Genomic DNA, 26,663 nt, shown 5'->3' on the forward strand with positions numbered 1-26,663 from the left:
AAACAAATTGCAAAAGCTGCTAAAAGTTGATTTATTTTAATCGTTATTCGTCTGCAGCAGAATAGACTAGTGGTTAGCATATAATTCTTCGAACAGAGTGGTCACGGGTTCGAATCCCAATGGTTTTTGCTGGCGAGACCTTGAATTTGTGAGTTCAGGTCAATCGTTTCCTATCAGAGTTTGCCAATTATCTGATTTTCATTGAAACGATTCCAACAATTTGGCAATATTACCCATTTTCTCGCAACATATCGAGTTTTCAGCCATGTCGAATTTCGCTGAATTGTGTAAAATGCTGCAAACTTACAAAGTCGACCATAAATGTCTCTGTGGGTGTTAATTGATATGTATTTACTGAATTGCTTAAAATGCTACAAATTTACAAATTTGAACATAGATAACTCTGTGAATATTAATTGATTGTTTGTCTGTCTATTTGTCTGTCTGTTTGTCTGTCTGTTTGTCTGTTTGTTTGTCTGTCTCTTTGTCTGTCTTTTTGTCTGTATGTTTGTCTGTCTATTTTTCTGTCTGTTTGTTAGCCTGTTTGTCTGTCTGTTTGTGTGTCTGTTTGTCTGCCTGTTTGTCTGTCTGTTTGTCTGTGTGTTTGTCTGTCTGTTTGTCTGTCTGTCACGTATGCATTCCTATACCATTCAACCGATTGCGATGAAACTTACATGAATTATTGTGTGCATGTCTGGGATGGTTTCTGTAAAAAAAAATCGCCCAAAAACGGGAAAATCGGGAATGAGCGGCATTGTAACGCAATCATTTAAAATGTTTTCGCGTCACCACCTGCATTGTTAGGGTAAAATAAACAAACAATTTAATAATTTCAAATGTGTTCGGCGCCTGCAAAACAGGAACGGGAACGAGAAAACGGGAACGAGAACGGTAATTGCATGCGTTATTGTGACATTGCAACGCAACTTTATGTTTATCCAATTATATTGTTTAGCTTTATGTTTTATTATGCATTGTCCTACTTAGTCATACCTTATTATTTTCTTTTTCATTTGTTTGTCTATATGTACTAGATATATTATGTATTTTGTAAAAATCTATAATTGGGCTCAGATGTTATTTTGGGATTTGGTGCATCCGCTCTAAAATCGCCAGATTAACAGAACGGCAGCTTTAAACGTAATTCTCGTTTTCTCGAATGATAGATTGCACATCAGATGACGAGTAACCTTTCGATGTGCACAGATGCAATTATTAAAATTGAGTTGGATCTTTCTGGCGAGTTTAATAAGGCAAGATTCGGAACTTGTCGAATCAATCTGTCGTTCAATTTGTCTGGCGATTTTAGAGCGGATGCACCGCATCCGTTATTTTGTTGTATTTATTTTTTTATTTTCATGAATTTCTACATGTGAAGCCTGTTGATTTTTCAATAAATAAATAAATGCCGGGTTCAGCTAGTATAATATATAATGAGATTTTGACGATTCCAAATGTTCAAAATATGCAAGTAAAATCGAACAGCGTGGGCATTACACATATGCGAGCATTTATACATTCATTTACAGGCATTGATATGTAAGTACATATGTTCTATAAGCTTCGATACGAATTAAAAATGCACAAATGCGCTATCAAATATCGGTTTGTGTTCGGGCCGGTTTTATTGCCGCGTTTATCGACCATATCCCGATTCGACGTGCGTTCGAGTTCACCGGGCTCTAGGGAGCCCTGCTACGTAATTCGGGGCCGTACCGTATCCGCTAAGCCTTGGGGGTCGTTTAATGGATATTTACTGCGATGGCAGGTATTTTCACCTTAAACTACCCCGTATGCATTATGTATGCGCCGAGTTTTCACTTAAAGCTCACGAGACGCGAGCGTCCTCCTCTAATGGAGATTCGATCCCATGCCACCAACCCCCATCCCCTACCACCCCTTTTAACCCGGTTCTCACATTTAAAATATTGGTAAGGTGGAGCCACTTTAATTATTAATGAAATTATATAAAATGTATTATATTTTTTTGGTTAGAAGTAGATAAGATGATACATCATGTTGTATTTTATGATGCTGCTTGTCAGATTTGGATCAATATCAATCGTTCCCTATCAGAATTTGCCGATTTATTTGATTTGATTGTCGAAACGATTCTTCAGAATAAGACACATAAAAATATATGTACTTAGCTTGTTAGCAAAATTGTCTGATTAAAATTAAATTGATTTCAATTTAAATTTTTATTTGTATATGTTAGTTTAGCTTTATGTCGATTTGAGACAATGTGTCATGAAATTATTGTAAAAATAAAATATTGTTATAAAATAGCTAGTTAATTTGGATGAAATTTTTGATCGTTTTAATCTTATACATTTGTTGCGTTTTTCAATTCAGTTATGAATTTACGAACTTGAAGTTCTCTGTTTGATTCTTTAATTTTATTTATTTATTTAAATTTTGGACCATTGTAGCATTACAAGAATTCTTAATGCCCTACAATGGTCAAAAATATAACTGAAAACAAACAAAAAATAACTATAGAAATTAGAGATGACAAAAATTAAAATATATAGCATTAAAATAATGTCAGATAATAAAAATTTCAATTATAAAAAAACAAAGAAGGGAATGTCTTGCACCTTCAGCCAGTTCCAATAAATAAGAACCAACTGCAAATACAAAATATCCCTGTGAGGCCCAAATAGAAGAGAGTATATCAAAATTCCATTCATACGTCACATTCAATTATTAAAATAATGATGAGTGCAGACTACCAGATAAATAATATCCGATAATTTACGCTCACTGAGGTGGAAAATATCTTGAAATAGATTGATTGCATTATTCGGAAATCTGTGAGCGATCGTATAGTTGAAGGAAGAAATAGCATGGGAAATTTGCATTTTTTTAAAGAATGAGTCAAATTTTAGAAGCTCATGCTAGTGTCATCTCTATTTATCTTTTCAATTGTGTACAATCAAATTTAAAAAATGTTTTCATTGTTAATGCAATGAACGAGATCGTTCCGTACTAATTTGCAATGCATTGCTTACTTTAATAAGGCTTAAAAAATCATTCAGCAAATATTTTACGACCCTTATTATATGCATTTGTACTAAACGAGTTCTCTATGTACCTAGTAACAATACATAGATAAAATTTTGTGATCATGCGAAAATTCGAACTCGAGATTTTGACTAATTCGAACTCAGAATCGAGTTTTATATGGACCTTATGTATATGTATGATGTATTTCACTACTAAAAATACTTGTTATTTTACTGAAAACATTTTTTTGTATTACTGAAAATACTTTTTATATTACTGAAATTATCTATAAATTATCAAAAAATGTTTTTTCCGCCAATTTACAAATAATTCTATGGTATGAAATAAAAATAAGATCATTGAAAAACTTCAAAGCGATAAATTCACAGAGCAAATACGGAATGCATTTTTCAGAAAGGGAAATATCACAGCGGTTTATATTTGAACGAGGCACAAGTTGAGCTTTGGAAAAGTTGCACTCGTTTTTCAAAAGCAATATTTCGTTTATGAAACGAAATTGAGTTGGATATTTCAAAATCCCTTTGGACTAAAATTCAAACCATTTCTGTCTGCAATTGAATTCATAATAAAATTGACCGCTTACAATATACCCAATCAAATTACATATTCAACGGATAAAGCAGTGCTAATGGTTTATATATGTACATCACATTTCCGATTTGATTCCAATACACAATTAGCCGACTAATCGTTACTGTGCCATAACTCTCTTGATCACAACTAAAATTGACCTCTACATAAATATTCGGATCTGAAATTTGTTTCGGACCAGACTAGACGATGTATAAAAGCATTTTCGGGTTTTCCACATTCCCTTTGAATCGCATTATTAGATTTGTTTGCTATATTCACTCGCACGAACGAAAAAAATCATCCAACGTAAAATATGAACGGGTAATATGAACCAGAATACGTTTTGAAAGAAGACTTTTTTTAATTACTGCACTGCGAGCTTTTAAAGCTAGCGTTACAATCAATTATTTCATTTTATTTAATTTTTATATTCAGCATATTTTTTACATTTGTTTAAAATGCTCCTAATTGAGGCAGGGTCGTCCCTTTTCAAACGCACAAACAACGTCCATAATCCTGGCTTTAAACCAACAAAGAACGACCGCTGTGATGCAAAATTAAGGTAGTACACGAACAGCTTACACTTTTAAAATTTATCCGTTCCTTTATTATATTATATATTTATGTATATATAATGCAAATTCAATTTTGCAGCTTCATTATGACAAGCATACGAAATATTTTTGAAAGGATGTTGACCGGTGGATGTCCCTCATTTACATATGTCCATAATAATATATATGTATATTCAAACAAATAACGCAGCGGTTCCCAACTTATTTTCTAAACGCATACCCCTCAGCAGCTCATTCCTAAAAATAGTACCTTTCATTAAGAAAGTCCCCAAACACCCCCTAGTTGTGCTAGTGGAGATTGAACATCTTTAAATGTTTGCAATATTACATAAAAATGATCAAAAGACAAATTTGGAGTGGATTTTTGTAGATTGACAACTGACATCAATTCTTTTAGAACCACAAATACAGAAAAAATCATCATAGAAAGTTGTCATACATACCGCCAAATTATTTCAGGCAATAGATTGTTAAAATGCTATTAATTTGCATTTTAAATATTTTATTTTATTTTATTTTTACATAGAAAGCTTGACAGGAAGACCCCAATGCGCCTTCCTGTACAATTAATTACAAACAATGCAACATTTTATTATTACATAAATCACTGTATTTCCAGAAGCTGAAGAACACGAAATAACAATTAATTCCAGAATTAATCCATTGAGAGATCTATGGATTTAGATTTTGTACATAATTTTTACAAATTATACACACAATAAATACAGAAGATTTGTAACAGCAGGAAAGATGTTTTTTTTCCAATTTTGAGGAACCGTTTCAACAATGATTAGATAAAACTAGCAAACTCTGGTAAGAAACGATCTATTTGGAGTCACAAATACCCCCAAATCTAACCAGCAGTATGGCGGATCGAACCCACTGATCACTTGGTGCTAAACATACACGCTACCATTAAGCCATACTGCTGCATGTAAATATGTAAATCTTTGGGTGAGTTGGTATTTGATTCATCCAATGTATTTTCAGCGTATTTTTATTTTCAATTTTGTACCAGAAAAAATATAAAAATGGACGCGATTTATGTTAGTGGGTATGTGCGATGCATCGATAAGTACGGAGATAAAAAAAACGATTTTTAGAACACCAGGAGTGTACGTTATGCATAGGGATGAGGCGTGAAGTGAAGAGGTGTGGAGTGTCTGACATGTGCTCCTGATATTGACCACCTGATTTGTAACGGATGAAGTCAGCGTCAAATGCTCTGCGCGGGAGCGTACACACATACACAAATTCATGAAAACACACACACACACACACATTCATTCATTATTTTGAAAGGGTGAACCGGTTAGATCGGCGAGCGTGTAATGCATGCACTCAAAATTTTACTATTAATACGTCCACGCGCCTATAAAATACCTTACATTATATTTTATATAACATATAAATTTATTTTAATTCCTGTGTCAATTCCTTTCCGAAAACATCCGTTGAAATCAACGGGTACAACACTAGTATTTGATAAAAGCTATAAAAATTTAGATATATAAAACCGTCTCATACAGTATTTGGCAAAATATATGAAAATAATATATAAACTGGGCATAATGGTCATAAATGATGGTCGCAATGATTCTCTGATAATATATTTACCCAAGTGTACCCCAAAACGACTCTTTTGAACTCCTGATTTAGAATCTCTGATGAATAATGGGAACAAATGTATATCTTTTTATTTGAACTGGAACATAATAGTTATTGATTTTACTTATAATGTTTTTCTTATTATATTTAAGGCATAATAGCTGAAAAAGCTAAAATGCCTATTTTTTCAAATCAACATACGTGAAACTATTGTACCATTAATGTAGAAGATTGAATTTCATTGAAAAACTGAATTTTAATATCTATGATCCAGCATACCTGGATAAATCTAAATTGAGGTATATTTATGATTTAAACCATCCATACCTATCGACAGTAAGTAATGTATATAACTCAAAAAAGATTAATGAAGCAATGGAGTTACAATATAAGTACGTCTATTCGTAGGTTCGAAGATTTATTTATGATAATTCTTAATATGGATTGAGACTAGAACAGGAAACGCTTTCCAAGCGTGCCAATTCTGAATAATATATAGGGGCGAGAGAGACCCATATCCCGAAATGGTAGAGATGGGGGATGAGAGGGTGCTTTTCCGTTTCGTATGGAAAATACACCACAAACAAAACACGGCACGTTTGTTAACCATATTATCTTGCACGGCGGCTATATCCCTTTAAATTCAAATCCCTTAATTTATTCACGACACGAGCTGAAGGGCGAAGGTGGATGAGGTGGGCCCCCCACCCCCACCCCCCACCCCATTCCTGATCGCGAACGATATATTCGATTTCGGCGAAACGCATTAGCGGTTGATAGTGTGTCCCTGGGCCGAGTGAAATCGAAAGGGTTTTGCACATGTGTGTATTCGTACGAAATTAAATTGGGGAGAAATATGCGAGGCATCGCAAATTCGCATCGGCTCGAACGCATTTTCCCAAGTATGAAATTCCTATCGTGTCACGACCGGGAAAATCTATTCGTATTTTCCGGACGCGCTTTGCGGAAATTCGGTTTAATAAAATTCGCGCACTTTCAATTTCGTCCCACGCATTCATGCCCCGAAAACATAGTTGAGCTCAAATACTTTCTTGACGTTGACTTTTTTAGAATATGATAATCTTACGCACACATATAACACCGAAATAAATATATTTATATGTGTATATATGTATGTATATTCAACTATTATATAACATCGGCTATATATTTAAATAAAAGTGGTATGTAAAAAAAATAGCTTAAATTATATATAATACACCCTTGTATTATGAAATAAGGGTATACTTTTATAAGAATTTCAATTATTCAAATAAGTTAAATATTGTTTAAATAAACTAAAAGTTATATAGGTATTCTTAAATATTAGAAAAACGACATTGATATATGTAAATATGTACAAGTAACAAGTTGACTACTGTTATTTTTTTTTTAAATTTCAAATTAGACCTTTTTTTTATATATTACAGGTATGTACGTAACTGTGATTAATAATAGTTATAATAAAAAATGAATATATAGGTAGGTACATGTGTATGTATGTACTATTTTCTAACATACATACATTCATAGTTTCAGATCATAATGTATGTCGGGCCATAATGGCGTATTGGGAAACTGTAAATCCACTATGGCACAATTTTTTAAAAATATAATATATATGTTAAAATAACGTCAGATAATTTAAATATAGTAAGCTTTTTTTGGGAGGGGGAGGAAGGGTTAACTCAAATGTTCATAGAATATTGTATTTTCATCGGAAATACTAACAATTGCAAAATTCAAGTATATAAATTTGCTTGATGTCAAAATTCGATTGCCAGAATATGTAGATAATTGTCAAATAATAATCAGAAAAAGTCAACATTTAATTTAAAAATATATATTAATAAAATATTTCGTCGACATGTTGGCGGAAAATGTTAAGTCAAAAATTGGATGTTTTAAATTTGTTTGTGAAGTTCAAACTTCTTGATATTCAAAAAATCTTTTTTTCTCAAAACAAGGATTTTTGAACTTCAAGCTTCCTGTTTCCATTATACTAACGATTTGTTTAACACCTATCAGATGATGATATTTTTTTATTTGATATTTTTACTTTATCTGTTATTATTAAATGCTGTTTTTTTATGTTTATGTATGGATGTATTTATGTTTATGTTCAAATTTATTTTTTTTATGTATAATTCATGGGTGTATTATTTTCGTTGTGTATTGATTTGTGTTTAATTGTTATTTTGTTTTTTTTTGTGTTATGTTTTTGACCATTGTGGCGCTTTAGGAATTCCTGTTATGCCACAATGGTCTGTTTAGAATAAAATAAAATAAAATAAATAAAATAAAATAAAATAAATAAAATAAAATAATAACCAGCAGCGTGGTCTAGTGGTGAATGTTGAATTATTTCTTACTTGATGTTACGAGTTCGATTCCCCGCTAAGTCTCGTTGTTGGCCAGACCTTGATTTGTCTAGGTCGATCGTTTCTTATCAGAATTTGCCAATTTTTCTGATTTTCATTGAAACGATTCCTGTAAAATTGGCGTTTCCTTCCCAATTTTCTGTTGCGAACCTTTAGTTATTGTTATATCTTAGGTTTCGCCATATTGCTCACCATAGATGTCTCTGTGGTTGTTTATCGAATATAAAATTCGTATTATTACATGAAAGTTATTCATCGTTATTTATCGTATTAATATTGATACGATGTTTGTAATATATGTATACTGACCATAGATGTCAGATATTTAGATTTACATGTATCTATGTAATAATTATGTGGACCAGGAAGGCGCATTTGGGGTTTACCTGTTAAGCCTTCCTGGTATATTTGTATATATACATATGTATGTAAAATAAAAAAAATAATATAAATAATATTATCAAAAACTGACAAAACCTTAAATAAATATCTATTATATGTATGTATGAACATCAAATATAAATTATTTTTATATTTGACATGAAATAAAGTAATATAATGTTATATTTTACAATAATTTTTATCGAAAAAGTGAAATCTATGTATTTTCGACGCAGTGGTCCTTGAGGCAAATCGATAAGCACGTTTCGATCTCGAATAATACTTCCTTAAAATACACTCGTCTTTTTAACCCTCCGGTACTTTAGTCTCGTATTTCGCAAACGACCGTATTTTATATGTAATACGTATATACATAGATGTAGAAATATAAATACAAATTTCAATCACAATATAAACGTCAAAACGGGAAAAACATAATATTACCTAATAATCAACCGACGCATGGCAAAGGCAACAGATGTATCCATAGCTACGAGTTTGACTTCAAAGAGTTGCAAAGATAAAGAAATATAAAGCGTACAATTTCCCATACAGCGGAAATTCCCGGAAATGAAGTTGCCATCTATATATATTTTCATATACTACATACATACGTACGATTCGTTGAATTCTGTAGGCATTTTTTTGTGTTGTTTTGAAGATTGTCTCGCGCGAAAAAGGTCACCTCGTAGATGCTTTCAAATGCTAAGTGCTCTATTCCGGCGGAGATATTAAATTTAGTAATCAGATCGGCTATAAAAAAATATGAAAAGATAAAGAAAGGGCCCCAAACAAAAGGGCGAGGCGAGGCGGAAGGGAGCAGCGCTGCGCCGGATTATTAAAAGGATTAAGGTCTCTCAGGTCTCGGCCGAAGTGGGCTTTGATACTGTTTTGCGACATGAAAAAATAAAGAGCGGAAGAATAAACAGGCTTTGAAAGGAGCTGGATTTATATATATTTTTATTTTTCGGGCTTAAAGCTTCCAAAACGTCTCTCTTTGCTTATGTATAATGAATGGAGCTTTCGTTTTCGATCCGTCGCAGAACGAGCGAGTAATCGCCGTAATCGAATCAGATAGCTTTCTTTGATGTCGAACGAGTCAAGTACAAGTGCACTTTTTACACTGATTAATTAATATCGAAGTCGATGCCTCCATGAACGATTAATCAAATCAAAACTGATCTAAATAACAAGACACTGATAATACTTCTATGTCGGTACCATTAATTAAAAAAAAATCAAGATCCCAGTCAGATTGGGCTAAATTTCGCCGCAGAATATCAACTATTATTATTATAAAACACCAAAAAGATACAATAGAGTCAGAAATAATACTCAATATAAAGATAAAGCCTTAACTCAATACGGTATATAATATTATTATATACACATTAACCTTTGAAGGACGGTGTCCCGAACCGGGGTCGAATAAGACCCCGATATTTTTTAATCAAAATACACCTTTCCTCAATATATATATTATTAATCATTTTATACATCAACATAAAAAAAGTTTTAGTCCTATAGCATATTTTTGACTATTTTTGTAATAAAAAATAACGACAAGCATCAACATGTAAACGCACATACGTAAGGCCAACAGGCGACTGCATGACTCAATAGCCACACGCTAAAAGTAACGAAAACAATAGCTTACGAAAATATAGCTGTCTCTTTCTCTCGCATTGATTCATCGATCAACAATAATATGCAAGCGAACAGTCAAAAACATGACTTATCGCTACCGCCTTTAAATCTTACTTTGGAACGTAGAAATGTATAAATGTATTTTTTTTATGGTGTACCCCTTTTCTAAATCATACAAAATCTATTAAAATAAATTTCTTGTAGTTCATTCTAGGAATAAAAGAAATATAGAGTGTATAGCTTTGAAAACCACATATTTATTACCGATTTTTTTTTTTTTTTGATAAGTGTTTCATTTCATTCAACATATTATAGCATATAGAGTGGCCACAGTTCGATTCCCACTAGTAGCTGTTGGCCAGACCTTGGTTGTGACTCCAGGTCGATCGTTTCCTTTCAAAGTTTGGCAATTTTTCTGATTTTCATTGAAACAGTCCCTGTAAATTGGAGTTGCCTTTCCAATCTCAATTTATTTAGCGTCTTGAAGTTCGCCAATTTGATTATAAAAATTTCTCCATAGATGTCACTGTGGATTATTTTTGTATGAATAAAAATACTTGTATTAATTTATTATTGTATTGTAGTTGCATTAGAACAGTCGTTGCTTAAGTGCGATGTACATATAAAGGCTGTATGTACATATACATATATTTGATTGATATAAAATAAAAATACAAAAAAATTTCAACCTTCAGTACAAATATGAATACCAAACACCTAAATATGCGGTATATAAAATATTATTCTAATTCATTTTTATTACTATTTACCATAAATTCATAATCATATCATAAGATCGGTCACCTTAAAATATTGCTTCATATTCATGTTTTTTCTAAATATATTTTTCATTTGTACACTCTACTATTTGTGTATATAATTTGTTGTTTGCGGTCAATCCTATAGAAAGGAAGGAATCGTCGTTACGCTACTTTCGAAATTAAAATAAAAAAGCACAGGAAAGCTCCATTCATTGCCTTGAAAGGTGAAAGCTGCCTCAAAGATCCTCTCAAATGCATCGGAATGACGTCAATTCGAGAAGTTTGCAATCTTTCGAACGGGCCAATGAACTAAAAGCCCGGTAAAATAAGCTTCGAACAACGAAGAAAATCCGCTTTTCCGAGTGCTCGAGAAAAGGTAGTGGTTCAAAAATTGCGCGAAAAACCCCGAACATAATTCCATCCGCTTATACAGGGTGACCCCCTCCACTGAGTCCGTTCGCCCTTTGCCTAATTCGATTTAGAAACACAAAGGGGGAAAAAAAGAAAAGAAGCGCCGAAATATAAATTCTACTTATCATAATACAATAAGCTTCACCTTCACTTAAGCACGCGAAAAATCACGTGCAAGAAAGAATTAACATCACACAAAATGCTCCAAAAATTATATGAACACACTACATGTAATACAAATATATTAAACATACTGACAAGTTGACGTACTCGTATTTATAATATTATAGTTCCATCGTGAAATTTTAATTTAAATCCACGCTGCATCTTCAAAAGACAAAGTTTCCAAAAGTTAGAATAGTAAAAGCAAAGTAGAACCCTTATTCTAATACGGTGAAAGGGTTTAACAACATGTACAAAGATGCGAATCGGTTGTCCTTTGATCTGTATGCAGCCTCCGTATAACCGGATTATACGAAGTCCTACTAAATTTACAGATTTCACGTCGAATTTCCTTTTTAGAATTTTCTTACGGAAAATGTACAGCTGGTATTCGTTGAATTCGAAATGGTTTTTTTTTTCGTACTCTTCTTTTCTATAGTATTAAATTGCTGATTGAACCAAAGTAGACCCATAAGGTATATTTAAAAAGAAGCACACATATTTAATTTAAAAAAAAATCAAACGAAAAATAGAAATGTAATATTTTATATTATGTAAGCAATTTAATATTCGATGTATACAAATACTTATAAGATAATTTGTAGCATATTCTTGAACTAGTTCCATGAACTTTAATGTGACTCGAATGGTTTATATAATATATTTATGCATACATTACTTCCCAAGATAATAAATGAAGACTTGTACATGTGTAGAACTAAATTTTCTGGGGGATACAAATTCAATATATAATCATATAATATAAATATTAAAAAAATACGTACATAATTAAAACATACAGGTATGTATGTACATACAAATGTATGTACCTATATATTACCAATTTACCGACATAGATTTCGTTTGGAAACCATTTAAAATCTAAAATTAAATACATAGGTAATTATTGCCACTCAAATTGAACATCGTGTGCAAACTCGAATTTATATTTCTAATTTAAATAAACCCGGTTTGTTCCAATCAATTCGATTTTCCGTAAATGTTCCCGTAAATGAGGCTCATTTTTGGAAGGAACGATATTTTTATTAAATAATAAATATATAAATAAAAAGCTACGTTAATACGCATAGCTGAATTTGAATTAATTAAAGAAAAAACTTTTTATTTACGTGGCTTACATATTTTATTTTATTTTATTTTATTTTATTGTCACAAATCAATACACACTCGCCATTACAGATTTGCTCCAATGCGACGGGTGTACGTTAATGAAATACATAAACAATCAGAAAATCAGAAATACAGTAATACATACATATACAATCAGAATATATAGAATATAACAATTAATCAGAAATAATAATCATAGTGACATCTATGGATTTCAGATTACTGTGTATAATTAATACAAATTATACACAATTATATTTTACAATTACATTTTGTGACAACAGGATTAGATTTTTTAATACCAATTTTCAGGAACCGTTTCAGCAATGATCAGATAAAATTGGCAAACTCTGATAGAGAAACGATCGATTTGGAGTCACAAAACCCCCAAATATAACCAGCAGTGGCGAGGACATGAACCTATGACCTCAGTGATGCTAAATATATACGCTATCACTAAGCCAAACTGCTGGCTATGAATGTATGTACATACATACAATTTACATATACAAATATGTACATAGATAATTTAACATACACACTTTTTATGACATTTTTTTTTAATTAAATGTACATATGTACATACATAGGTATACATACATACATACATAGATAAAAGTATATATATTTTATTTTTGTAATGTTGTTGTTTTGTCCTCTTTTTATTCGCTATTTACTGCTTGTACATTTATATCACTTTATTTAATAATCCTAAGTAAAAACGTCATTAGCATCTTCAATTTCACTAATTTATTATTGTAATTTTTTAATGCTTTTGCATTATATTTCATTAGGACATTTTTAAAGCTGAAAAACACAGGAAAAATGTTATTTTGTATATATGTACATACATATATCCACTAATTTCCATGTAATGTTTACAATATTGATGACTTTTCTTTCGTGACCGCAATCTTCTTTTCGGTCTTATCATAAAACCGTTCCCTAGGCGTCTCTAAAATAAATACTTATCATATCAAAGTCATTTTTTATCTGTATGATATATCAAATGGGATAAGCTTTAGCTGTTAAGTAAATAAATAAACCAAAGAAAGGTATATTTATTTGATAGATCTTGAGCAATTAAAATTGTATAAATATTTGCACATGTTGAAGAAAGTACAGATAAGGTGAATCCCTTAATTTACTTCAGCCTAAATCTGTTCTAAATATACTACGTGTACATTTTTATGCAACCTTATATTTCAAACCGCATACGTATGCATAACCCAGATTAAGACATAAATATCTAAACAATTTTTCCATGAAAATTCTCCGGAGAGCGAGATGATCCCCGCCATACACAGGTACATACATATGTAGTATGTGGAAAATTCAATTGAATTTTATAGGGGAAATCCCGAGTTTGACGACGGGAATATCGGGATGCGGTTTTAGCGTTTTGGCATTAACTTTTACAACGCGCCGTAGATGGCATATTGGTTACGTGCCACGGCCACCCTTATTGGAATACTATAACATCGTATAAAAAAAGCTTTACGTGCGGCACAAAGCAGACATAAATAATAACCGAAACGTGTTTTTAATGAAAATAAAATAATATATATAAAAAACAGCGTACACGTGTACAACGACGACAAGCAACAACATGCGGAGGGGATGCTGCGCGAATAAATTACGTGAAAAGCTCATGTTCAGATACGTCCGGTTGATTTACGCGCGTACGCGTATCAGGTATAACCGTAAGAAGTAACCATTGAAAGCTTTCACGAACCATTACGCACGATTCGTGTTCAATGGAACCCACCCAAGTCTTTGAAATAAAGCGGAATTTTCGATACGGAGAGGTCACAGATCGCGAGTGCTTTTTCGAAATAGAGTGAAAAAAAGGAAAATATCGCGTTGAAGATGTGGAGAGGAACATGTGTATATACTACGTTTATCCTATACATATGTACATATATATATATATATATATATATATATATATATATATATATATATATATATATATATATATATATATATATATATATATATATATATATATATATATATATATATATGTGTTACATCATATTCGTGAAATCGCTCATTTAATGAAAATGACGAAAATATGATCATCACTAGGACGGTGCAAACTTGGGTTCTAGGACACATATCTCCGGTCAAAAAACCCTAGTCATTAACCCCCCGTGCAAATAACCCCCGCCAAGAATAAAAATATTTTATAAAAATTGGCAGTATCGTTAATAAAAATTCATTCAATCAATACTAATTTATTTCAGTCACAAAAAAATTCAAATTCACCGTTTTTACCTAATTTTTACTTTATCTATGTACGTAGTAACAATAGATGAAGTTTTGTGATCATGCGAAAATTCGAACTCGAGATTTTGACTGATTCGAACTCAGAATCGATCACTGATCACGTTTTCATGATCTAGAAAAAATGTGTGTGTGTGTGTGTGTGTGTGTCTGTGTGTGTGTGTGTATTTTGGGGATATTTTTAACACCGTTAGTCCAATCGAACTGAAACTTAGTATGGGTTAATGAAATTCTTATCGACACGTCGTAATTTTTTTCCAAATTTTTAAGTTGACCGGAAATGGTACCTCCCCTTATAGGTGTCCTCTTTTTTTTAAGTTTTTGAATTTAATTATCTCCCAAACCACTAACTAAATCAGACTGAATTTTTTTTAAATATGATAAAAATAATAATTTTTATAACCTTATATTTTTTATTTTGTTTGACATACACTTCACCTTCAAATATCACTTTATCTTTTCCTTTTCTCGATTTTACCAATTCCATCATGGATAGTCTAAAAATATTTAAAATATTATAATAATAATAATAAAACATACTTATGATTTTTTTTTTAATTTTATTAAAATTATTTACTTTTATTAAAATTTACTCTCAATACCACAGAACGCGAAAGCTAACTGGTGACTGAAAGTCTTTTAAATTGATATTTATTCTATTTACAACAAGAAATTGAAATTAAATATTGTATTTATGTAAATTGAAATTAAATATGCTCTACCTGCTACCATACTTTTAAATTATCAATTATTTATTACTATTTTTTATCCATGGCGGGGGTTATTTCTTCGGTTTTTTTTTTTTGCACGGGGGTTAATGACCAGGGGGTTTTTGACTGGGGGTACATGTCCGGATACCGCAAACTTGCTACAACATAATATGACAATCAGTTTTCCATTACGGCATCCCTAAAGTAACAGCAAATAATCATGAAACTCACTTCTGTGACAAATATACAAAATATATTGAAAGTGTACGGGGTGTAAAATATCATCGAAAGCACATGCATATATAGGGATGATGTTAATATAATAAAAACTATTAAATGAGGTATAATTATAAAAATTTGGTAAGTAAAAAAGATTTAAACATCTATCTGGTGGACCGAGTATTAATATTAAAATTAATTTCAGCCAAAACAGATGTGTCAAAGCCAACATTAACTACCTTATATAAGAGTAGTAGATCAGAATTTTTTCTGCGATGAGACAAACTTATGATCTTAAAATGAGAGAGTCTACCTTTATAAGTTGGCAATAATATAACAAAACCAGCTTTATGGGATAAATGATGCAGAAAACGCCTCTGAAAAGTCTTTAAGCGATCTATATGACTTTGGCAATAAGGAGACCATATGACCGAAGTATACTATATATTTTTGCGAACTAGACTGTTATATGCAGAGCAATATTAGAGTATGCGGATGCTTAAAGGGTTTCGCAGCTCGGCAGATAAATCCCAACAGTTTGTATGATTTAATGACCATATCGTTAAGATGTTCATTAAATGACAGTTTGCGATCTGTGAGAAAGCCCATGTTTTTCTTATATAAGGTATATCATTTTTTTTTATCTGCGCACCCATTAAATACCTGCATATGGATTATGTTGGACGATTACGAATTGCTAAGATTAATAATATGAAAATGTACCATATTTCATATTTATATCAACGTGTTCTTTGAACGTTTGTAGTTATTCAACATAAGGCGATTATGTAAATCATTCGACGCCAACATATATATAATTACTGTTGTGCTGTGTGAATTAACAGTTGTTGCGTTGTTATGATGTATGGTCGTCATACTTGGCATTTCCACGTTAATTTAACGCATATTTATATTTATCAGAACGCAGAAGTGTCTGATGAATGCCAGTACGTGTGTTAATTATACACTCTCCCTAATTAGCTAATTAGGACAGAATGTCGCACACGTTCTTAAGAATATGTAAAGACGCACAAATGTAAATGTAGTGAGATTTTGTTCCCGTATAGGTTTTAATATAATAAATGACGTTTCGATTCATTCATATAATTTGCGAAACTCTCAACCATCTCACCTCACACATTTCGTCTACCCAATTTTCCTGTGGTCTTCCTTTTACCCTTTTGCATTCTCTCGAGTACCATTCAAGCACTTATTTTGTACATTCTTCTAGCCACGTGGCCTGCCCATTGGCATTTCAATCTCTTTACACTATCCGCTATATCTACTATCCTTGTCATACTTCTGTTCCGCTTCCTGTCTTTCCTCGCTATGCCAAACATACAGTGTTCTATACTTCTTTGAGTGCATTGGACTTTGTGTAGCATTTTGGCGTTCATTGTCCAAGTTTTACATCCATACGTCATCACTGGCAAAACGAATTGATCGAAGATCCTTTTCTTCAGGCAGAGTGGCATTTTTGGTTTAAAAACAACATTCATTCGTCCAAATCCTAATTTCATACGTCTTTTTATCTCTTCATCTTTACTAACGGACATGTCAATTATTTGACCTAAATATAAATAATTATTTACTACATCATCTAATGAGATGCTATCAGGCATGCAATAACTATTGAACATTAGTTTGGTCTTATCTATGTACGTTAATTTTGAATCCACTTTCTTACTTTCCCTGTCCAGCTGTGTTAGTCTGTTAAGTAGGTCAGCTGGATCGCGAGCTATTAAAACTATGTCGTCTGCGAGCTGAAGATGATTCAAGAAGCGACCGTTGTTTTTTTTAACTCCCGTTGTGTATCATTTCAAGTTCCAAAAGAGTCGTTACAAAAAAAAGGAAATGAAAATGGAGTAGTTTGCTGAATGGAGACAGTTTTTGAGTCTTATTAGACTTGAAAACAATGTTTCAATATGTTTAGATGTAATATAATAATAATAATAAATGAATGGATAACTTTGATAATTTGGCAGAATGTCATTGCCTTGCTTACGTTAGTACAAGATCCATTTAATGACACATTTTAAATTTCGTATATACATATGTACATGTCCAGACGTGTCGAAATCTATCCGAACGTGTCGAGATAATAGTCCAATTATTCTGTTTTGTTCACCCCTGTCAAAATTTGTATGCCATGTTACCAAGCAAATCCCTGTCTTCCCGATTTTACTGTATGAAACGTGCTGCTAAAATATAATAATATAAAATTTATTCGAACCGTGTAACTTACATATAATACCAGAGTACAAATGTTCAATTGAAACAATTACACTGAAAGAAATGGAACAATACCAGAGTGCGCTTTCGAAACGTACAAGCCTGCAATGGCAAAATAATTAATCCACCATTCCGACGGTAGACATCATTAAAATATCAGACGAAATAAAAATAAAGAAAATGTTTCGTCCGTTGCAAAGCCGTTATTATCATTGATCGATGACGGTAGGACGACGGTGCAGAAATAAAGACCATCGCAATCAAAAAACCATTTGAAAATTTGCAAGAGCGTGAGAAAGTAATTTAGAGAAACACGTAATCGAGTCAAGTCATGGCCTGTGCGCCGATCGGCTATGATTAATTCAAACATTCGAAACCGATCGCGATCAATTCAAATGAGATCCGTATAAGGCCACAGCACAATATATCACAAAGGTGAGAGGACGCGCCAAATGCAATTAAGGTAAAAATAAACGAAACTTTCTCGTGAGGCATCCAGTTTCATTGCAGCATTCGCGTCGCGCTTTATCGTGGCAATTATTATTGTTAACTTTTACCAAGATGAAGATGCACAGGGCACCTCCGGGTCAAGAGGAGTCGGTCGATAAAACACACACATGCATAAGTGAAAGGAAAAGTTAAACGATGAGACAAGGTGATGCTGCGTAGGTAGGGGTGACTAGACGTCCGGGTTTCGAGTCATTTTTTTCTATTGACCTCAGATGTTCTTGCGACTTGTACATACATATTAATTCATCTTAATACATGTATATTAAGTCAAAATTGTTGTAATCAAATCCTGGTACAAGTCTAACAATTTAATATATATGTACATACATACATACATATTTCCTTCAAGGCATACTAAAGATGACTCAAGATATTTATATCTTTATACTTCGATATTTTTTACAAACCTCCTTTACGTTTCACTTACGATTATTTATTTATTTTATTTATTAATAGTTTTGGACCATTGTGGCATTACAGGAAGAACCTAATGCGCCACAATGGCCTACATTTAACAAAGATATAAATACAAGTAAAATAAGTAAAAAACAGAAAAATTAAAAAGCAGAAAACATGGTAAAATAAAATAATAATAAAAAAGTAACAAAAGGAAAATAATAATAAAATTAAAATAGTACATAAAAATGTACAAAGGAGAAAGAAAAAGTAAAATAAATAAAACAAAATATGAATAAAAAATAAAATAAAATCACAGCAAGGCCCAAATAGAAGAGAGTAGATTAAGATTCCACTCATACATCACATTCAAATTAAGAAAGTAATGGTGAGCGCAGGTTACCAGATAAATATATTAAAATAACATCCGATAATGTGCGCTCCCCAAGGTGGAAAATATCACATTCAGGGACGGCAGCAACGATTTCATTGAGAAGTCGAATAGCTCTTGGAATAGGAGCCATTCGAAAAAGAACTGTGCGAGCAGCAGGTACAACCATCAAATGATGATGTCTACCACGCACATAATTATTAGGGACATAAAGTCCCAACTGTTCCAGCAACAACGGGCATGACGTATTACCACGGAATAGGTGGAGAACGAAACGAATTAACGAGAAGTTTCTCCGAAGTTCAAGGGAATTATACCCAAGCATGCCCAAAAGGAAAGGAGTAGGATAGAGATATAGGTAGTACCCATACTCTTTCTTATAAAGAAAACGAAGAAGTGCTTTTTGCACTTTTTCGATAATAGGAGAGTAGTTTGCTTCATGCGGATTCCACACAATCGCATTATACTCTAGCTTACTTCTTACAAGCGAGTTGAAAAGCAAGCAAGAAGACAAGGGGTTAGAGAATAATTACAATTCAGGAAAAAAATTGCCGCTTATCCGATCATTTTCTTACTCTACCATATTGCTCATTTTGGTCATCAATATAAGTAAATGTATCCTCCGCCATTACGATAGAGATAAAATATCTTTTAAGATGCGTTTGAAGTTTGCAAATTTGAAATCCGGGTGACGTCTATGTAGTCTTTAGTTTTATACATAGATGGCGGTAGTAAAATAAAATTATTGGTATTTTTATTCAAAATAATAATTTATTTACTTTATGTGGTATTGGTTTTTTTGTGATTATGTGGAAATGTATTTTTTGTCCGTGTATAGCTACATGTACATATATATTTTTACTTTTCTCATCTCTCTGTGTTTTTTTTTACCATTGTGGTGCATTAGGGACTCTTGTATTGTCACAATGGCCCAAACTTAAACTCAAAATAAATAAAATAAAATATCTCAATCTATGCCAAATCGTATGTATGTATATGAAAATCTTATTACATGTGTAATAATTTTGTCCATACAAACAGCTGATTGATAAGATATGTACGTCCTTAAGACCATCCTTCCAATTTAAGTAATCCAAGGACATATGTATGTAGATATATTATATGTATAAGGGAAGAGTCTTATTTTAGAATTTCGAAAACATTCCTTTTATTCAATATATTCAATAATAATAAAAGAAGATCATGCGTCGCAGGTGACTATTTTTCGTCGCATGTACATATAATGAGGTTAATGTATATTTGTTATATTAATTTAATATCTAAATCAAAACGACCTAAATACGTTTTAAAAACAAGAAATTAATAAAAAAGTCTTTCTAAAAATATATACATACGTACACATGTATAAACATAAAATTTATTGATAAAAATAAATCTATTTTTCCCAACATCCTTTAAGATTTCATCCGAAAGTAAAGTAAAAAAAAATACTGAAGCAAAATCGTCTAGTAGCTGCTATTGAGAACCACTGATTAGTCATCTTGACATTTTTTTATGATATTCCATACAAAACTCAAATTAAAAAAATCATCTTACTCATCATTTTATCAATTGAGACTGAAAATAACTTAAATCTACATTTTCATCTGTATTGCCAGTGCACTGACCACATTTGTATATTTGATGATAAAGTTTAATCATTGTAATCTACACCTATCAATTGACCTGCAGCCATTAAACATTCATAGACGGCCAGACACTGACAAGACCTGCCCACCTGTCTTTCAATTACCACAAATTAAGTAATGCAAGACTGTAACTTATGCACTAATTATCGTCGTGTTATAAAATGATGATCTACATACATAATTCGTCTAATCAACAATCAAAGAAATAACTCACCCACTAAAAAACTTCTCATATACATAACTTGTGCTCATATTAGCCTTTGCAAACTATTGAAGATCTATCAATTTTTTTGTTCTATTATATTGTACCATCCTAACCGCTCGCAAAAACATATAATAGTTACCCTTTAAATAGATACAACAGACTAGCGACCCGATTGTACTGGGCCACAATTGCACGAGGATGCTCGTGACCGTTCCAGGTGATGTCATGTTCAAATCGAGATCATAAATCTGGCTCTCGAATGCCAATAAGTCGAGGCTGCCTAATAGATATGACCGATCGACCCTGACAATAAAACGTTCGAAGTTGACATACTGGCATATCGTACCAACACGATTTCAAGGCTTACAACTTCTAACATAAACCATACATACATATTAGGATATGGAATCTTTCGAGTAATATAATTTTTATATGTGTGAAGTGTGTAAGTAAGTAGAATATGCAATGGTTTCATTGTCGACCTGCACCAATCTACGCGTACGTGTAATAATCGTGTCGCTCTTCAGTATATTAGTTCTGTTAAGAGGAATCCCGAGGAGAACGACCGGGCATTAGCATAAAATTATATGGAAACGTTTCAGTATGTACCATTTGTGTATATGTATGTACGTATGTATGCATGTTCGTAGTGCGGAAGGAAAATCGACACTTTCTGGATTTTATGTGGATGTTGGAGTTCTGCGCAATAACCATTTTGGATATTTATTGGGTCGCTTTTCCAACACCCCCCGTGCTGCGAGATCAAACTCGATTCGATACGAAAAAAATTCGAGAGGAAAAAAATGAAATATGTGTGAGTAAGTAAAAGTAAGCAAAGTTTTCCAATATTAGAATGACTAAAGTGACAATTGACTGTGTCTACATAAATTTGCATATGAAGTGTTCTGTGCTACATAAGATGACGCACAACACTCAGTCGATTATTAATTTTATAAAGTATTCTAAAATAAGTTTGATAAAAATGTGAAATATAAATGACATAATATTATATATAATATATTTATTTTTCCAGGATATTATTTTTTATGAAAAATATAAAAATTTTGCCTATAGCCCATGCTTGTATTATAGTTTTAAAACAAGTCGTGTACACGAGTTTTAAAAATAATTAAACCAAAGTGTAGAAAAAGTTCATAATTTTAAATTAAATAAAAAGCATATTTGTGTATGTATTATATATAATTAATGAGAGCTTTACAATCCAACAGACTTAAAAATATTAATATTATAATGCTAATGCAAACTGAATTAAATAAAAGTCTGTTAATTTTAAATGAAAAAAACTTCGATTTAATATTTAAAAAAACGGATGTGACCAACCCACGACTTTGTCTATGTATTTGAGGAATATCAGAAGGATAAAAAACAAAATTCGATAATTAAACATACATATGTATGTACACGTTCACATACATATACTGCTTTCTATGAGACCATTTTCGATACAAATTGAGCACAAATGTAGGGAAACTTACATAAGACAAAAGTTTTACTACATACTAGTATATGAAACCTCAGTTCAATACGCTGAAAGGTTTCCGAGAAAAACATAAAAACCTCGATCCTCTATAGTACTACTTCCGGTTGAGGTAAATATATTAATAAAATATTATGGTATAAAATTTATAATTTCTATTACATATAAAAAAAATTCAGTCTGATTCAGTTAGCGGCTTTGGAGATAATTGAATTCAAAAACTTAAAAAAATAGGACACCTATGTATGTATAAGGGGAGGTACCATTTCCGGTCAACTTAAAAATTTGAAAATAATTTACGTCGTATCGGTAAGAATTTCAGTAATCGATACTAAATTTTAGTTCGATAGAACTAACGGTATTCAAAACATCCCCAAAATACATGGACACATACTAACACACACATTTTTCTAGACCATGAAAACGTAATCAGTGATCGATTCCGAGTTCGAATCAGTCAAAATCTCGAGTTAGAATTTTCGCATGATCACAAAACTTTATCTATTGTTACTACGTATATAGATAAAGTAAAAATGCAATAAATTTGATATTCAATCCGTTTTCATTACTGGCATTGCAGGATACAAACCACCCCCACTAAAATACAAAAGCTATCTATATACCAAGCAATATCTTTACATCAAGTTATATCACTTTTTGCTTACCCCTACCAAGCAATACTCTCCCTAATCACCTATAGATATATTAAATATCAGTAAAAAATCAATGAAAAATCTACTATCTATCCGATTTTGTAACACACATATAAAACTACATATGTGCAGTGGTGAACACCTATCGAAATTCAATACGACATGCAACCGACTGCAGTGATAATTAAGTTCATTGTTCTTTCAGTGAACATCGACATCGATTCGGTCAGGTTTCAATCCAACAAAAGCCGATGACAAGTGCAGTCTAAAAAAACCATATCGACGTAAAAATGTGACTTACCGGTTCCAATTTCCAATAACAGCAACAATGATGCAACAGTCATCTGTAACAAGAGAGAGAATAGAGCGTTATTATCATTCAGCATTTTCATTATAGACGAACAACGACCGTTTGTCTTTTAAAAGTGAACCGAAAAAAATTCATAAGAGCAATCGAGTCGAATACTAATCACGACCGGGATAAAAGTCGATTGTAAATATCGCAGTTCATCGGACAAAAGGTCGATATACGAGAGTAGCATCCGCAAATACGTTAAAAATGTATACGTGTGTACGAACTATACATACATACATAACGAAAGAGGCTAGAGAAAGCGGAGAAACGTGCATTTGCATTTGGAAATGCAAGATGAAGAGGACCGCTTTTGTCAGTCACGTTTTCGTCTCGATCGTATCGAACATTCGTCGCAATGATTTCGCATCATCGGTATAAGATGAGGTCACTCCAGGGCTATTTTTCGAACGATAAACCATTTACGAAGGAATGATTTGTCGTAAAGCTTGAAAGATTGCCGGGACGATGTTTCATCTAGGCTCGACCATCAGTTTCAACTCTGCCCAAATAAAAGTATAATGTGGACACTTTTTCAACGACTGCTCGTTAATTACGGGTTAAATCAAATGACAAGCGTTGTTTATTTTATTTTAAAGTCTAAGACAGATTTATACACATAATTAAAAAGCATGAAATAAAACTAGCGAAAGGATCCGACTCCGCAACACACTTTTTATATGTAAGATTGTGATTTTATTTATTTAGTCCGCTTGTTGATATGAATATATGTTTATTTTATTTATTAAACAGGGTTTTATTTATATTTAACGGCGAGCAGAATGACGTTAATCTATTCGATATTTCCTTACATCAATTTAGGACTGCCATCGGGAGAGTTTTGATTGATTGTTCCATTTCTATTTATATTATATAATCTTTATCCAATATAATTTCACTTTATGTTTAGTTGTGCAGTGTTCTATTTAGTCATGTTTTAGTTTTTATTTGTTTATCTCTATGTACCATTTTATGTATGATATTATGGCTCAGATGTTATCTTGTTAAATTTATTCTCTATTTTTTTGCATTTCTACATCTGTTGTCTGTGGTTTTTCAATAAATACATTTCACCATTGACTTAACGGACCCAATTTAAATCTCAAGAACTTGGCAAAGTTTCAAAGCGATCATAAGAGTGTAGGAAAACCGACCATCAGACAATTAGCCTGAACAATGACTATGATGCATTTAAACAAAAGACACATATTGAAGATGTACATATAAATAATAACAAAAAAATAGTTAGGAGCCCCTGATACAAAGAATATAAACAACAAAATCTATAACAACCGGGTTTGAACCCCAGACCTTTCAATCACAATCAAAACGCTCCGCCGATCAAACTACCTGTTATTGCTCAATAAATCGATTTCAAAAATTCCACGAAGAAAGCACTTGAGTCACACGAGAGGAATCCAAGCATCCAATTTCCACAGACCCGTTCAGCAGATCGACCGCGATTAATTTCATCATCTCGATGAAATATTCACTTTCGGCGATAAAATTGCCGAGGTAGGTAACCTTTCGCTTGACCGCCACTTAGCATATTATTCGGATAAGAATATACAATGGGCCGTAAAACATTCCCGAGAGCCGGAAACCCGAGGAGCCGGTAGTGGTCTGGATACTAGAGAATTGGTTCATTAATAATGCAACGAGAAATGTGGCGGTTTAGTTGCGAAAGCGCACGCGTAAAATCGTCCCGTTTTGTATATGTACACACATATACATATATGTATGTGTATATATGTATATTTGGGCCACGTAGGGTCAAATGTGGTATTGTAAGATTTGTAGACGGGTTTAAACGAGCTAAGGTCAAAGAAGGAATTGACCACTAAGTTAAAATTACTGTCTTAGAACTATCTACAGTACAGATATTACGGTATTAACCAAATCTCGTTGTCTCGTGAATGGACTTGTATTAGTATTGCATCTAAACATTATAACCTAACCAACATCATAGCTAAATGGTTAACATGTAATGCTTTCAACGGGTTTATTCCCGTTGCCAGATCTTAGATATGTGACTACAGGTCGATCGTTTCCTACCAGTTTACCAATTTATCTGATTTTATTGAAACGGTTCCAACAAATTGGCAGCGTGCCCTATTTCTCGCAAAAAATTATGTTAAAAACATCTCGAATTTGCTGACAAATAAAATGCTATAAATTTGATTGTTAAAATTTGTCCATAGATGTCTCTATGATGATCAGTAAAATAGCCAGATGTTTATAATACCTTTTTGGTATATACATACACATTTATATGTATATATAAAATAAAATCTAATATATTATTTCGAAAGAGACTTTGTATATATCTATGTAAGGTTTAAAGTTTTGTTGGGAGCATCGAAAAGAAATAAAAGTTTCTATGACGACGACATCGATATCGTCGAGTTTATTTTTTCGATTCAAATAAATTTAATAAAAAAATAAATTAATGTATACTATTAGATTGTTTTGCCATGTTTAAGCTGTTTATATTACAAATACCGAGCGAAACCGGGTAAAACCACTAGTGTCTAATAAATATGAGACATGTTACAAACATTCTTCGACCACGAGTTTCTTGAATTCGATGTAGGTATGTCTGCTTGAATTCGATTTAAAAAAAAAAGAAAATTATCAAATAGACAACATATTAATCTACTATATAATTACGAAAGAGACTTTGTATGTATGTATGTTCAATTTTCGTTCAAGTGACGTTCAATTTAATAAAAAAGCAAACGAATATTCAAATAAATTAAAATAAAATAAAACTAATCAAATAAATTTAATAAAATGTCACTATTAGATTGGCCATGTTTAAGCGGTTTATATTACAAATACCGAGCGAAGCCGGGTAAAACCACGAGTTTAATATAAACAAAGAAATGTTTACAAAGAA

The 26,663-nt window shown here is 32.2% G+C and overlaps 1 protein-coding gene across 6 annotated transcripts in view; it reads right to left on the reverse strand.

Annotated features, from left to right (window-relative positions):
• Window positions 1–26,663, reverse strand: part of Pgant9 (polypeptide N-acetylgalactosaminyltransferase 9) — a 394,016-nt gene that overhangs the window by 135,611 nt on the left and 231,742 nt on the right. For all 6 annotated transcript variants that reach the window (XM_077436907.1, XM_077436908.1, XM_077436909.1 and 3 more), the window contains one exon: window positions 23,714–23,756. The gene's annotated coding sequence lies outside the window, so the exon portion shown is untranslated. The remainder of the gene's footprint in view (window positions 1–23,713; window positions 23,757–26,663) is intronic.

Source organism: Arctopsyche grandis, chromosome 8 (genome assembly GCF_051622035.1).
Source record: "Arctopsyche grandis isolate Sample6627 chromosome 8, ASM5162203v2, whole genome shotgun sequence".
NCBI lineage: Eukaryota > Metazoa > Arthropoda > Insecta > Trichoptera > Hydropsychidae > Arctopsyche > Arctopsyche grandis.